This window comes from Rattus norvegicus, chromosome 6 (assembly GCF_021556685.1).
Source record: "Rattus norvegicus strain SHRSP/BbbUtx chromosome 6, alternate assembly SHRSP_T2T, whole genome shotgun sequence".
NCBI lineage: Eukaryota > Metazoa > Chordata > Mammalia > Rodentia > Muridae > Rattus > Rattus norvegicus.
The window spans coordinates 33,842,501-33,855,316 of record NC_141539.1 but is presented as its reverse complement, the minus strand read 5'-3'; the positions used below and the strand labels follow the sequence as shown (position 1 = coordinate 33,855,316).

The following is a 12,816-nucleotide window of genomic DNA, read 5'->3' as shown; positions in this document are numbered from 1 at the left end:
CAGTCCCACAGGGAGTTGGTCTGTTAAGAAACTGAGTTTAATTCCTCATGGGCAGATAGTTAATCTCCATTTCCCTCCCATCACTGGTGAGTGCTGCGTGCATTTTGATATTCCGGACCTGGTAACATTCACCTTGTCTTATTTCTAGAATAAGAAATGAAAAACTTGCCAGATCCTTGGGAGGAGGAGGATGTGGGTGGAGTGCATTTTAAGGCCTCCCTTGAAGAAACTGCAAAGCTATCAGAAATTGGAGGTATATATGTCTGCCTGCAGTATCCCAAACAGTAAATCAGCAACTCAGTTTTCCCCCTTTTTTGGTGCATGGGGGGTGGGGGGGTGGGCAGTGACCTAGGGTCTGTCTGTGTAGCCTTGGCTGTCCTGGAACTCTCTTTGTAGATCAGGCTGGCCTCAAAGTCACAGGGATCTGCCTACCTTTGCCTCCCAAGTGCTGATAGTTAAGGTCTCTATTCATACCTTTAGACCAATCTATCTATCCTGTCACAATGTAAGAGTATGAGGACCTCCCGTAGCCTAGCTTCTTTTATATATACATATGTGATTCTGGAATAAATCTGGACGTTTACTATGTGGTGGATAGGGATAACTAATGAGGGAAGAAAAGAAATGAAGGATTCTCAGATTCCTGGGCAGGCCTTGCTGACTGACAGTAGTTCTGCTTAACAAGTAAAGAATAGAATTTTGGAGGCAGGCAAACACAGAAGCAACCCAAGAAATGTTCTTGCTGCTTTTAGATCTTTTTTTCCCCCCTACTCATATGCAAAAAAAAAAGTTTTTTTCTTTTCAATACCCTTCTCTCCCTCTGCCTTCTTTAGCCAAATTCCAGGGCACTCGGTGTCTAACAAGAACTTCAGCATCTGAAACAGTCACTCTGTCCTAGAACTCATCACACTCAGTCTGTAGGAATGCATGATTCAGGTAGGTGTTGCATCCACCCTCCCAGTTCATTCCTCCACTCATGGGCTGGTCTTGAAACTACCTGTGAATTCCCTAAGAATTTCCCAAATTCGACTGTCATCTGTTCACCTCTATCGTGGACTGGAGATGAAACAAGTCCTACCTAAGTCAGAGACTTAGGTTCTTGTCGATTCCCTAAAAGACTGGTAATTGGTGTAGAGTGAAAGGCTTAGGAAGCCGTGAAGTAGACAGTATACATCGTATTTTTCTCCTTCTGCCAAATCTAGGATAGGTTCTTAGGCCGTGAGGAACCCATTCACAAGCTTGTTTTCCTTCTTGCTCCTCCCAGCCATAGATCCTATTTTCTCTCAATTTCCCATTTCGTAGTCTCCAAAGATCCCATTCTTCGTCCAAAAACCTACGCAGCTTATCTTAAAAGAAGACTATCATGGTAAGAAGAGGCTAGAAGAGACAGAAGGAAAATGTCCACATTTCAATCATACCATGAGATAAATACCATATAGGAAGCTTGCGTGAACCTAGAGCTTGTAGACTGCCTATGGAAGTGCCATATATAACCTTAGGGTTTTTTTTTTCTTTGTATAGAATGGAGTTTATTCAGAGCGTGGGGAGGGGAGTTGAGAGGGTAGTAGAGACAGAGAAAGGCAGAAAGAGCAAGCAGAGAGAGAGAGAGAGAGAGAGAGAGAGAGAGAGAGAGAGAAGAGAGGGGAGTAGAGTAGTAGAGGCTGGCCATGAGCGCCTGGAGAGAGATGGAAGGAAGGGAATGAGGAAAAAGGGGGAAGACCCAAGAGGATAGAGCAGAAGCAGGAAGGCAAGAGCAAGTATAACCTTAGTTTTAAACAAATAATTCATAAGGAAATTAAGAGGCTCTGGCCAACAGAAACCGTACTGATTTACCCGGGTATTTGTTACTTCTGATGGTCTTCATTCTTTCCCGAGTTTCCATTTATAAATTCCTTTAAATAACTTTATTTAGTGTTTAAAGCTGTAGTGCAGGTCTATTTGCCACAAAATTTTACATTTTATATGAAAATTTAGAAGTTACTTGCTTTCATATTCATGTGTAAAATATGCAGTCTGTGGGTGTGAGTGAAAACAAGTGAGGTAGCTCAGTGGATAGACACATCTGCTGCCATACCTGATGGCTTGAGTGTGCCCTCTGTGTCCCAAGGATGGGAGGAGATAATCAACACCCACAAGCTGTCCTCTGACTTCCACCTCTAACATGCACCGTGGCGTGTGCGCACCCGTGTATGATAATAATCACATGCAAATATAAAATGAGAAGCTACCACTGTCCTCCTTCTGACAGGTATCTTTAACTGTTTGGTATCCTCATTAGATGTGTCCCAACAGTGTAACAGTGCTTCCCTGCGGAGCACCAAAAGCCCTGCGCCACCCTCCCTATGCCCAGGGCATCCGCGGAGATGAGTACTGGGAAGTGGACCTGTTTAAAGCTGTGCTCCTTTGACCTTTGGGAGGAGCTTGCTCATGTCTACTGTCAGCCAGGGCATCTGTTTTAGTGTATTATAAAAAAAAAAAAAAAAGGTGGGACCTCGGGATTCCTCACTCCTATATTCTCTCCCAAGAAATGGGTGAAAGGTGACATTTTCCCTTTCTCTGTTCCTTTGTCCTTTCAAAACTTAGAAGGAACTACTGACAGTAGTGATTAAAGCTTGAAGATTTAAAGTCAATCTAGGAAACAAGATTGAGGTTGACCTACTATAACATGGCTATACACATGATGAAAACTAGGTCAGGGTAGGGGTTCAAGGTCCAAGAAAAGGTCTAGGCCTTCTGTGAGACATGTTTGTCCAGTCACCAATTGAGTTGTTTGTTTTTTATAAAATTAAAAGTTATAAAGAACCTGATATGTTCCTAGTTTATAACCATAGTCAGAGGGCAAACTGATCTTTGGGTTCACTTCTCTACTAAACCTTACAAACCCTCTTTAGAGTACAGAATAGAGACAGCGAGGTGGAATGACTTGGAGAAAGCAGTGGGAAGGGGAATCTCCAGCTGTAGTATGGGCAGAGTATTGCCACTCTCAGGCCACTGGAGTTGTATGTATATAACTTGAGACTCTGGCTTAGAGCCGGATGGGACTGGAAAGGCAGTGCCAGGCAAGCTGGGGAGGGAAGTCGGCCCAGACTTGGTTCAGTGCCAGCACTGCAGGGTGGAACCAAAAGCCTGCTTCCAAAGGCCTGGAAACCCTGAACAGGGTGTGCTCATTCATGACTGAAGCACCAGGGGCTTCCAGTCTGGCAGGTGTAGCTCAGAGAATGGGAATCCAGTGTGCATTCAAGAGTCAGACATGCTTCTTCCAGTCTGCTGTGTATCCCCAGCTGTCTACTTATGTCACTGTTACTGCCTGCAGACACACTAGATACCAGTTGACTTCTTGTAATAACCTAACTAATAATACAGCCTTTTGTGCTGGGCAGGTCTTCTATTTTTAAAGATTTATTTATTTTATTTATATGAATACACTGCAGCTGTCTTTAGACACACCAGAAGAATGCCTGGGATCCCATTATAGATGGTTGTGAGCCACCATGTGGTTGCTGGGAATTGACCTCAGGACCTTTGGAAGAGCAGTCAGTGCTCTTAACCACTGAGCCATCTCTCCAGCCCCTAGACAGGGCTTTTATTTTATTTTATTTTATTTTAACTTTTTAGTTTTTCATTTTCATGGTGCTGAAAATGGAACCCAGGACCTTACACTTACTAAGCATGTTATATCACAGAGCAGTACTCTCTGCTCCTGATTTTGAAAACTTTTACTTAATTCTTGTATCGAACTTGAGAATTGAATTTCCCATCATTTAACCTTGATTGGCTTGTTTTTTTACAAGGAAAGGTAAAAAATCAGGATTCACCTTATATTTGAGAATTTTCTGAAGCCCATTTTTGATTTTCTTTTGCTCCTTTACCTAAAAAAAATCAATAAATCAATCAATCAATCAATAAATAAATAAATAAGTAAACAAACCTTGCTGTTATGCATCCAGATAGCAGTAATGTTTTACTTTGAAGCAAAGCAGCAGAGTAAATCCTTGGCACTGCTAGACTCAGAGTGGCCAAACAAACTTTTGTTTCTAATGTTAGCATTTTTTTATAAGACAATGTCTTGAAATGATCTTAAGAAAGATAATCGCTGAACCTAGGGTACATGCCTACAATCCCAGCTATTTGGGATGCTGAGGCAGGTTCACAGGTTTAAGGTTTCTTTGGGCTACACAGTAGATTCAAGGTCAGCCTGAGTAAGGCAGCAAGACTGTGTCTTCCTTAGGGTTTCCATTACTGTGAAGAGACACCATGACCAAGGCAACTCTTATAAGGACAACATTGGGGCTGGCTTACAGGTTCAGTTCATTATCATCAAAGCAGGAACGTGGCAGCATCCAGGCAGGCATGGTGCTAGAAGAGCTGAGAGCTCTACATCTTCATCTGAAGGCAAACAGGAGAAGACTGGCTTCCAGGGAGTTAGGAAAAGGGTCTCAAAGCCACCCAAAGTGACACACTTCCTTCAACAAGGCCACACCTACTTCAACAAGGCCACACCTCCTAATGGTGCCACTCCCTGGGCCAAGCAAATTCAAACCACCAGACTGCCTCAGAAGGAAATGGGGACAAAAGGGAAGAACTGAGAGAGGAGGGAAGACAAGGAAAAGCAGGGGAAGAAGAGTTCAGGGGAGGAAAGGGAAGAAGGATGATACATGTCTGGTTATTACTAGCTCTTTAAGGATTGAGACAAGAAGTTCATAAGTTTGGGGCTAGCCTTGGCTACACTACAAAACATTATCAGGAAGGAAGGAGAGGAAGTGAGGAGTGGTGGGTAGACACGAAGTAGCCCCAGCGCCAACACTGTAGCAGGGGGAGCCGCAGGTAAGTGTGAGGATACATTTTGATATAAAAAATAGGCCTTTATTGACTTCACTTACAAAAACAAAATCCAAGCAATGAAATTGCGTCCTGAAGTAGAATCAACAATGTAAAGCTGGTCAACATCCTCACCCTTCCTGGGGAGGGCTGGACCAGGGGATTTCTGCTCAGGAGACTGGTGGTGACTATGATGTGGTTCTTTGACTATGATGTGCATTTTGCCATTCTGATTTCTTCCTACTGTGTTTAGTGCATCCAACTGGTGGGTCGTTTTTAGTCCTTACAGTTTAGAACTGCCTGATTCGATGGAGGAAAACAAGAAAGAGCGGCAATGGGCTACTTGAAATTGATTCAGCCTCAAAAGCATCCCTCAATGGGCGAACATTTGTTCTCATAAAGGGAAATCTTGAGTGTCGGAGAAATCCCATCATTTGAACAGCCCACTCATCCATGAGTACTGTATTCATAGTCCATTGTAGCTTTGCTTTAGCTTTTGTTAATTTTAGGGGAGCATTTGTTTATACTTCACACTTAGTTTCACAAAACCAAGGCACTTACTTCTGCTTCCCTCTATTTTTCTCTCTTAAAACACATAACTGGATTGTTTTTAGTCATAGTGTATTTTCTAAATTCTTACAAGGCTGTATATTGTCTTACAGTCTTTTGAATGGAGCTCTGTGATTCACGTAATGAGTGTCTTGTTCGTAGCTGATTCTAACTTTTTATTATAAATAATGAGCATTTCATTTCTAAATGTGCTCTTATAGACTACGAACAGTTAGCTATACAATGTCCCCTGAAAGCACTTATTTTTAAAGGCTTGGACTGTAGTTTGTGGGGCTACTGCAAGGTGCAGGAACAGAAGCTTGGCGTGGCTGGCCCAACCACGTGACCCCAGTACTTTGGGGGGGAGTGCTGTGGAGACAAGAGAATCAGGGTTCAAGGGTTTTTTTGTTTTGTTTTGTTTTGTTTTGTTTTTAAGATTTATTCATTTATTAAATATAAGTACACTGTAGCTGTCTTCAGATACACCAGGAGAGGGCATCAGATCTCTTTACAGATGGTTGTTAGCCACCATGTGGTGGCTGGGAATTGAACTCAGGACCTCTGGAAGAGCAGTCGGGTGCTCCCAACCGCTGAGCCATCTCTCCAGCCCAGGAGTTCAAGGTTTTTCATGACCGCACAGTAAGGTTGAGGCTAGTCAGAACTATGATATCTTGTCTCAAAAAACAACAAAAATAACTAAATAAAACAATTTGAAAAGAAGTGGAAAATGGTGGAAGAAAGTTAGGTCATTGGGGCCCACCCTTGGAAGGGGTATTGGAGTCTTATCCTGTCTTCCCTTTGCTTCCCTGTCACCACAAGGTGAGCAGATCTCCTTTGTCACATGGACCTCTGGTGCCATTAGGCCCAGTGACCATAAGCTGAAACCTATACAGCTATGAGCTGAAGTAAACCTTTCCATACGCATGAAACTGCCATCATAAAACCCATTACTTTGTATCTTATCTAAAAAGGAGTAATAAAAGCTTATTATTCCTACTATCACAGAGGTGGAAAACTGATTGATTTCCATCTTTTGGTGTCTATTCTTAGGGTTAATTTTCAAAGCCTTAATCATTGAATGAAAATAATTATTGATAGTTTCTATAATATATATTAATCTGCCATAGCAGTATTAGAATATACTACTTCCACTATGCCCTCCTCAGTTATATTTTATATGCATTTAAACTTTTACTATTTAAAATTATTTTAAATTTCCACTTTTTCTTCTATGCACAGATGATCTGCATTTTTACTACTTATGTTAAATAACAAAATCACATTTTGGTGATAATGTAACTCAATGAATTATTCGTGTGTGCTCTCTTCTGTGATCTGGATGCTGTATTCCTTCAAAACTTGCCTGCTGAGACCCTAAGCCCCTAAATGGTAGTCTAAGGAGGTGAAGTTTCTAGGATGATTAAAGTAATCTAACCACAAATGAGATTAGTGCCTTTATCAGGGGACCTCAGGGGAAGCCCTTGTGCCTTTACCCATGTGGAATGACTCAGCTGGACCATAGTACCTGTGTACCAGAAAGTGAATCCTCACTTGTTTTATGGTGAAACATTTTCTGGGGGACATACATGTCTACTCATCCCAGACAGAGAGCAAAGTATGAACACCACCAAGGGTGTAGTGACAGTTTTAAAAATTCTGGAATTTTGTTTCATTAACACGCATGCACGCGCGCGAGCGAGCGAGCGCGCGCGCGCACACACACACACACACACACACACGCACACACACACACACACACGCACACACACGCACACACACGCACACGAGCGCGCACACACACACACACACACACAGAGAGAGAGAGAGAGAGAGAGAGAGAGAGAGAGAGAGAGAGAGATTGTAAGAATGTACTTTCATTTTTAACCCCAGGTGTAGGGATATGGGGCTGTTTCAGACTGTGCAGTAACTGACCACGGTTTGCCTCATGTACTAGATAATTTCTGCAATTGCGTGACATTTGGGATTCTGGGAACTTAACAGATGGTACATAAATGTGAGAGGAGGTGTCTGTGGTTGGTGGTGGTTTAGGGAGGTTGGTTGCGATTTGCTAGTAGCAGCGGTCAAAGAAGAAACAAAAGAAAAGAAAATAGATTCAGGTATATTCCTGATTTCTCTTTCTCCTTTATCCTTGTTCCTCTCCTAGCTAGTGTTGGAGAGGGATATAAGGTAAGAAAAAGAAGAACACACAAAAAGTAATGGGTTACTTGCAGGAGCAGACTTAAAGACAGCTGCATTACCAAAACCCACCCCAGCATGGGTGACAGCTCCCAAAGTTAGAAACCTGAAGCACACACCTGGCAGCAAAACAGGTTGGAGATTGTCCCTCCTAGTTATTGCAGTTGCTCTAAACCTCTTCTAGGCAGCTCAGGTGGTTTCCGATTCTTCCAGGCAAGATGGTACTGTCTTAGAGTCTTCTTTACAGCTTAGCTCTGTTCAATCAGAAAGGGACTCTCAATTTCTATTGTTTTCTCTGACAGGGAAGGACCTAGTAAATCTGATTGGTTTCAGGAACTTCCCGAAGCTCTTTTTGAGTTGCTTACCTTCACATTTAAGGATCTTCCCTCCAGGATGGAATGTTTTGATGTCAGAGGAAACTGTTAAGCAAAGTTACCACATACTTAATCTGCAAGCACCTTGATATTGGATTTCCCAACCCAGAACTGATAATTGTGCTTTTTATACTATCTAGTTTGTGGTATTTTATTATGGCAGCTCAAAACAGATTAAAGCACTGTCCAGATATACATTATAATATTTCTTTTTAAAAAAATTTACTAATGGGCTGGAGAGATGGCTCAGTGGTTAAGAGCACTGACTGCTCTTCCAGAGGCCCTGAGTTCAAATCCCAGCAACCACATGGTGGCTTACAACTATCTGTAATGAGATCTGATATCTTCTTCTGGTGTGTCTGAGCTACAGTGTACTTATATGTAGTAAATAAATCTTTAAAAAATTTTACTATTATTGTTAATTATGAGTATATGTGGTACCTGTGAATGAAGGCACTCATGGAAGTCAGAAGTATTGGATGCTCCTGGAGCTGGTGTTATAGGTAGTTGTGAATGGCCAAAATCAAACTCAAGTCTTCTGGAAAACTAGCATATCCTCTTAACCATGAAGTCATCTCTCCATCCCCTATTTTAATATTTCTATTTTATCAGTTCACATGAGCTCTTTGCATAATACACTCAAAGAAAGGTTGTTTTGTTCTTGCTTGCTTTCTTTCTTTCTTCCTTTCTTTCTTTCTTTTTTTCTTTCTCGTGTGTGTGTGTGTGTGTGTGTGTGTGTGTGTGTGTGTGTGTGTGTGTGTGTGTGTGGTGGTCCACAGAGGCCAGAAGAGAGCTTTCAAAAACGTAAGAGCTGGAGTTGCATGCAATTGTAAAGTGCTGGGAACTGAACTCCAGGCTTTGGAAGAGCAGATTGGGCTCCTAATCACTGAACAAGCTCACCAGCCTGCAGAAAGGTGTTTTAACAATCATCACGTGATGCTTGCCTATTGTCTCTATTTATAGATTATTATTATTATCTACTTATGAGAAACAAGGATTGATTTCCTTTTGAAATCCATTTGCTTATCTACAATAATCCAGTTGGTGATAGACTTTTATGTTCTGGCAATATGTTCAATGAAGAGTCTATGGCAATAATCGACAATAATCATGACTCCATTAGATGTTCAGTAAATGTTACTGAACACTGGAAAAATAAACATTGTGACAGAAAATAATTTTGTCTGCAATTCAGCAAGGTTAATAATTGACTGGAGGCCCTAAGGAAGTTTCTACAATTCTCTTCTCTGATCCAAATAACAGCTAGGTGGTGTTGTTAGGTGTTTGCTTGTTTGTAACAAGTTCTGTTTCTATAAATAGTAATAACATTACTCTGAGCCTGGGACTATAGGCACATACCACAACGCTCGGCTCTGTCGTTATTAAAACATATTAGTTGTAAAATCTATTGGGATAGACTATGACGATAACATTCACTGACTATATCCAGCACCCTTCCGCCCTTCCCTCTCCTCTCCCTAGTCTCCTCTGTAGTCCCTCAAAATGTTAAACTTTCAGGTTATCTTAAGTACGTTTAAGTATGTTTAAAAGTATTTTAAGTATTATTATTAGTGTGCTCGTGGCGGGTGGCGCAGTCAGGGAACAAGTTTAGGGAGTTGGTTCCTTTTTTGCATTGTGGGTTCTAGGTCATCAGGCTTGAGCAGCAAGTGCTTTTACCCACTTGGGCATCTTGCAGGCCCAACTTCTATTTTTTTAAAGTTTCCACAAATGAGCATGTGTGATACTTGTCACTCTGTGACTAGTTTATTTTGCTCAACATCATGTCCTCCAGATCCATCTATCTATATCTATCCATTTTGCTGCAAACGACAAACTTTCCTTCTTTATGGATGAATGAATGATCCTCCACTATGCACATACACTGCTCACTCTTTTCGTCTACTCACCTGCTGATGGGTATAGAGGTTGAGCCTGCATCTTAGGTGTTGTGAATAGAACGGTACTGCGATATACTTGGACACACAGGCTCTGTGCGCTGACTTCATTTCCTGTGTCCCGTACCTGGAGTGGGACAGCTGTTTTCTGTGGCATTCTCTTGAAGTCAGTGCTCTATCCTAGAACAGGAGTAATGGGAGTGTTAGAAGATTTAAACAGGAACACGAAATTCTACTTTCATACCAACAAGCCCTGGTGAGACTTGTAACTCCTCAGAGATCTACAGAAAGGTCCATGAACTTTGTGCCTTTCAAGTTTAGCCTTGTTTTTAATTTGAGGTTCTGTGTGATCTAAATTGATTTGGTTTTATAAGGTAAGCCTTGGGGCAGAGACCAGGTTTTAACATGTACTTAACAGCTTCTACTGTACTTTCAATTCTTGGAAAATAATAATTAATGGTTAGGCATTGGGTGTTTGGCACAAAACCCTGACTCTAAGTATAATTAACTTTAAGAGCTATTTTGGTATCTGTTGAAAGTGAGATGTGAAGCACTTTATGGCTTCGTAGGAGTCAGAAATTTATCCTGTGCTTGAGACATGTTAAGATATATAATGCATGAGTAGAGTTGCCTGATGAACATGAACTCTTGAGTGGTTTTAATGGAAGAACAGTAGAAATTCTAGAATTAACCTCACAAAAGTCAGATTAAAAGTTTAGAGTGTCTAAACACTTAAAGCACCCATGTTGGTAATTTTGAAAAACAAAATCATGAAACACATTAGATCTTAAAATTAATATCAGTAGTAAACCCAGTAAGTTCTGTAAATTTTTTGTTCAACAGCAGTTTCTTTAAATGCTCAAGTGCTGAATAACTTCCAAATAACGTCTTAATTATGTAAGTACACATGCGAACACAGTTACAGTGCAGGCACACCTTGCTTTGCTACTGTCTTTAGGTCTTTAGTTTGTCTCCTACAAACCTGTACCACATTCTTCAGAACTTTGGAATGCTGAGGAAAGTGTGAACTTTGACTCCAAGTGGGAACACTCTGGCTAGGAAAGGTAGCAGCAGGAGAGGAAGTCCAGGCACGTCCAGGGAGAGCTGCACACAGTGTCTTCTGCCTTGCAGACTGGAGCTCAGTGTTAAAACTAAGCATGAGCATTTTGCCCACGTGGGATGCTGACTAAGTAAGTGAGGAATTGCAGGTCTCGTATGGCGTTCCTAACTTATTCTTCTCTGTCCTCAATTTAATATTTTACCCACACTGAGAAATGCCCTTTTTCTAATTTTGAACATTGCACCGCTTGTCTAAACGTGTGAGTGCATGAATAAGAGGCCGTTTGAGAACGGAAGGTGTCTGGCTTTTCTAAGACACGGCCTCATGTAGGCCACTATGAACTCACTGTAGAGTGACAACTGTGCTTGAACTCTACGAGTCAGGGTCTCACTGTGTAGTTCTGGATGCCCTTGACCTAATTAGATAGACCAGGCTGGCCTTGAACTCACCGAGCTCCTCCTGCCTTTACCTCTCAAATGCTAAAATTAAAGATGTGCATTCTTGCACTCAGCTTTTTGAAAATATAAGAAAATAAGATCATCTCTAAACTATCCAAATACAAAGTTGGGGAATAAAAATTGACAAAAACAATGTGAAAAAAAATATCCAACAGCTTCAAACCAGAGTAAACTGGTGTGAATATTTAGGGTTTAATCTAAAGTAAATAGAAGTTTATTAGTTTGGGTGCCTTTTCTAAAAGCATGATCTCAATGAAATGGTTCAGCAGTGTGTTTATAAGATTATGAAATATATATTTGGTCTTCTCCTTTCCCTGCATATAGTTTCTAAAAACTTTTGGAATCTCTAAGCTAGGAGTAGTATGCCTTTAATCCCTTGGGAAGCAGAAGCAGGCAGATTTCTATGAGTTTGAAACTAGACTGTGGTTCCCTCAATCCTCACCTCTGAGACGGGGTCTCACTATGCAATTCCAGCTGACCTGGAACTCACTATGTAGACCATGCTGGGTTCAAACTCTTAGAGATCTACCTGCCTCTGCCTCCCAAATACTGGAATTAAAGGAGATGAAGGAGATGGGGCACACCTTTAATCCCAGCACTAGGGAGGCAGAGGCAGGTGGATCTCTAAGAGTTTGAGGCCAACATGGTCTACAGAGCTAGTTCCAGGACAGCTAGGACTACACAAAGAAACTCTGTCTCAAAAACAAAACAAAGAAACAAACAAATAAAATGGGTACCTATGAATAAAGTGTTTCCTTGAGTCTGTGAGCCACTCTGGAAGGAGGAGTCTTTGGAATCTCAGTTTATAAACACAACTGATCAGAAGTTGCAAACTGGCATCTAAAATAGGAAACATTCTCACGGGACTGAGCCTTGCCCTGTAGAACCCAACACTACTATTTCCAGGTAGACCAGGCCAGAACTGAGTGGAATCAGAGCCTACCCTGCTGAGGTTCCCTGGAAGTTCATGATTCATTGGTTAGGGTGTGTGCAGGGTGGCACAATCGTTTTATACTGTGAGAATGTAGGCAGAGAAACCGAATTTTGTTTTGCCTATATACTTATACCTTTTAGTCACTGTCTTACACTTGGCAAGGCAGTATTTATGAAGGGTACTACTTGTATTCTACCCTTTACACTTTTATCCTTTACTCTTCAAGATACTGCTGGTCCTGGTATTGGTCCAGGCACGTTCTAATCTTAACTTGGTTCTTCTTTTTAAAAATTTCTATTTTAGATTTATCTTATGTGCACAAGTATTTTGCATGCATGTATATGTAAGTAGTACGTGCATGCCTGGTACCTGTGAACTTCAGATAAGGGCATCAGATTCCCTAGAACTTGAGTTACAGATGTTTGTGAACCACGTGTGGGTAATGGTACCTGAACCTGTGTCCTCTGCAGGGCAGCCATGCTCTTAGCCACTGAGCCATCCCTCCAACTCCGTAAATTGGTTCTTTATGTAG

The 12,816-nt window shown here is 41.4% G+C and overlaps 1 protein-coding gene and 1 long non-coding RNA gene across 2 annotated transcripts in view; one reads left to right on the top strand and one right to left on the bottom strand.

Annotated features, from left to right (window-relative positions):
* Itsn2 (intersectin 2) overlaps positions 1-12,816 on the bottom strand; it is a 251,290-nt gene that overhangs the window by 112,018 nt on the left and 126,456 nt on the right. Inside the window, exons 4-7 of the mRNA XM_087553096.1 lie at positions 9,845-10,012; positions 7,929-7,982; positions 7,683-7,817; positions 3,816-3,869 (exon numbers count right to left, since the gene is read on the bottom strand). The gene's annotated coding sequence lies outside the window, so the exon portion shown is untranslated. The remainder of the gene's footprint in view (positions 1-3,815; positions 3,870-7,682; positions 7,818-7,928; positions 7,983-9,844; positions 10,013-12,816) is intronic.
* The window catches only part of LOC134479114 (uncharacterized), a 17,335-nt gene continuing 4,667 nt past the window's right edge, over positions 149-12,816 (top strand). The window contains exons 1-2 of the long non-coding RNA XR_015622888.1: positions 149-253; positions 834-936. This is a non-coding gene — a long non-coding RNA (uncharacterized LOC134479114). The remainder of the gene's footprint in view (positions 254-833; positions 937-12,816) is intronic.